This window comes from Myotis lucifugus, unplaced genomic scaffold, assembly GCF_000147115.1.
Source record: "Myotis lucifugus unplaced genomic scaffold, Myoluc2.0 scaffold_1035, whole genome shotgun sequence".
Taxonomy (NCBI): domain Eukaryota; kingdom Metazoa; phylum Chordata; class Mammalia; order Chiroptera; family Vespertilionidae; genus Myotis; species Myotis lucifugus.
Window position 1 is genome coordinate 21,808 of NW_005872083.1, and position 3,118 is coordinate 24,925.

Genomic DNA, 3,118 nt, shown 5'->3' on the forward strand with positions numbered 1-3,118 from the left:
AATTTTAAAATTAAGAAGAACAACTGTGAGGCCATTTTTTCCTTAAAATAAAATTCAATCCATTTCCTCTCATGGACATCAAAATACATTTCTCATGGATAAAATTTTAAATGTTCCCATTTGAGATCTTAAGACTGGCTACTTCAGTAATGAGGGCTCCTCCTTCCCTCTCTCATTCATTCACTTGCTTTTATTATTTGGGTGCAAGTCAGTCACACCCACCAGATTAAGTCACTTTTAGGGCAATGGCTTAAAAATTAATGTATAATTAATTTTCATCCACCCCTGAGCACCTAGCACAGCGCTGTGCACACAGCACATACACACTCTATACACACATGCTGCTGATTACTAGTCCTGCCTCCATTGTATATGAGACTCAGTGACCCCTTTGAAGCAATGACTTCCTGCTGCTGAGTGCCCTAGAACATCCTGCATGGAGGGCTTCATGTGAAAAGCAGCTTAGTGTGAAAACATCTGACACCTGAAATTCAGAGTCTCTCTGGACAACATCTGAAATCACTTAGCATATATAATCCCATGAATTTTCAAAGTAACAAAACTAACATGCAAATTAATTTGATCAGTGGCCATCTTTTAGAATAATACAAGTATTCTAGAGAGTGCAACTCCAAGTACACTGAAAAGAGAAGAAATATAACTTTCTCATGCCCAGAATTTTTAAAAGTCCCTAGAAAGTTTTCAAACAGCGTCACATGCAAACAAAATGCAGGAAAACTGCACAGAATTCATTGTACTAATGGTATTAACAAACCATTAAACAGCCAGGTGGGTATGGTCAGTGATTGAACTTCAGCCTATGAACTGGGAGGTAATGGGTCAGGGCACATGCCTGGTTGGGGGCTTGATCCCAAGTAGGGGTACTCGGGGAGATAGCCAATCAATGATTCTCTCTCATCATGATCTTTCTCTCCCGCTCCCTTCCTCTCTGAAATAAATGAAAAATATATTTTAAAAAAACACATTAAACATTTTAAACCTGTATTTAGTGGTGTTTAAAATGCAAGCAATAGGAAGGTGAGAGTCTCCTCCAGCCGGCACAACTGAAACAGAACTACGGAGCAACTCCGGGCTCCCGGTGGCACCACCACCAGGCAGACTGCAGCTTCTCTCTATGGCTCCTCCACCAGTGTTTGCAGAAGTTCCACAGGCATCATGGTCCTTGTCTTTAAGCTCACTGCAGGCTTCCAGAAGGATGCGGCCCCCACAAGGTCAACCTGGGAGTGGGAGCTTATCCCATGGATGACTACCAGCCCTGGGTATTGCCTGTGATGAGGAAGGTAGAGCAGAAGATTGCTAACTACAATAACCTAAACCACCATCCTGGGCCTCCCGGAGTTCCGGACCCATGCTTTTTGCCTTGCCCTTGGGGATGACAGCACAGTAATCCGGGAGAAGCAGGTAGGAGGTGTGCAGTCTTTGGGGGAAAGAGGTTCACTTTGAATCAAGCTGAGTTCTCAGCACAATGATATAATGGAACAAACAAGGACACACCTGTCTGCATATCTTCACCAACCTGGTGAAAAGGAAAATGGGCGGGGGGCCAGGGGCTTGCAACCTAGTTCAGTATCTGGTTAAACCTGTAGTATTACTTCCCCACTCTGACTGACTTGGGCTGAGCTGTAGAGCCTAACCCAGTGGTCGGCAAACTGCCACCCCTTGAGTGTGGCTCTTCCACAAAATACCACGTGCGGGCGTGCACGTACAGTGCGATTAAAATTTCGTGGCCACACTCAAGGGGCCAAAGAGCCACATGTGGCTCGCGAGCCGCAGTTTGCCAACCACTGGCCTAACCCTAGGGCCCCACCACAACTGACTTGGTGGAGCTCTGGTGACCCTCAGGGGCCTACCACAGGAGGAGATATATAGGTTAGAGCCTCCCCACAAGTTCAGTTCAGGCTTTGTATCCAGAATTCCCCTGGACTAGCAGATCTGCGAAATAAAAGTTAAACTTTCCTCACTCAGAGTGCTGGCTGATCGTTCGCCTGTGCATTCTGGCACATTTGGTACATTGGCCGGGAAAAATGTCATTTGAGCTGGCTCTTATGCCACTGTTGACAAGAGTGGGCTTCGGGGCACTTGCTTCAGGCTCCGAGACCCAAGGAAGGTGTGCCGCAGGCACATTCGCCGGTTCCTGAACTTGTGGGGCCCAGAGGGACTGTGGTGACTCTGCGCTTTGTTGGACTCAAAAGAGGCAGGAAACACCATTCTGGGACTTCCTGAGAAGGAAGTCAAAACTTGGACTGGCTAAGGGTATGAGTCTGGCCTGCCTTTGAAAAAGGTAGAAGAGAAATGTTCCTAAGCAATTTTCCACTGCCTCTGTGCAGAGGCTTATTCTGTATCTCTGCACAATTGAAACTGATTTGGTGAATGCAGGGATTTCTGTGGTGTAAATGGGGCATGTGCCTGTGTAAAAGTGTTTATTTACTGTTGGGGTTTTATGTTTATTTGTTTCTGATTTGTGTTTTGTTTTTGTTTTTTTAAAAAGCCTTCAAAACCTCTCCCATGTGTCCGTGGTGATTCAAAGTTTTTAGTGGGGAATGTTATCTGTCTTTATTGTTTAAACTAGAGGCCGGGTGCACAAAATTTGTGCACTGGGGGGGGGGTGTCCCTCAGTCCAGACTGCACCCTCTCCAATCTGGGATCCCTCGGGGGACATACACTGAGTGGCCATATTATTATGACCGGCCAGATTACTATGACCAACCCATCAGTACTTCATTGACACTTCCAAAAATACTGAATATTGAAATCTTCCTAAGCAAATACTCTCAAGGGTTTATTATTATTATTATTATTATTATTATTATTTGCATAACTAATTCACTTCATTGTACTGATGGGGTGGTCATAATAATCTGGCACTCAGTGTACCTTTCACAATCCAGGAATCCTGGCTCCCAACCGCTTGCTGCCTGCTGCTCTAACGCTTTGCTCTGCTGCAGCCTGATCACCCCCTAACTGCTCCCCTGCTGGCGTGATCACCCCCAACTTCCCTCTCCTGCTAGTCTGGTCATCCCTAACTGCCCTCCTCTGCCAGACATCTTGTGGTGGCCATCTTGTGACCACATGGGGGCAGCCATCTTGTCGCCACATG

At 46.0% G+C, this 3,118-nt stretch overlaps 1 pseudogene; it reads left to right on the top strand.

Annotated features, from left to right (window-relative positions):
• Window positions 1-1,135: 1,135 nt before the first annotated feature.
• The window catches only part of LOC102418227, a 9,220-nt pseudogene continuing 7,237 nt past the window's right edge, over window positions 1,136-3,118 (top strand).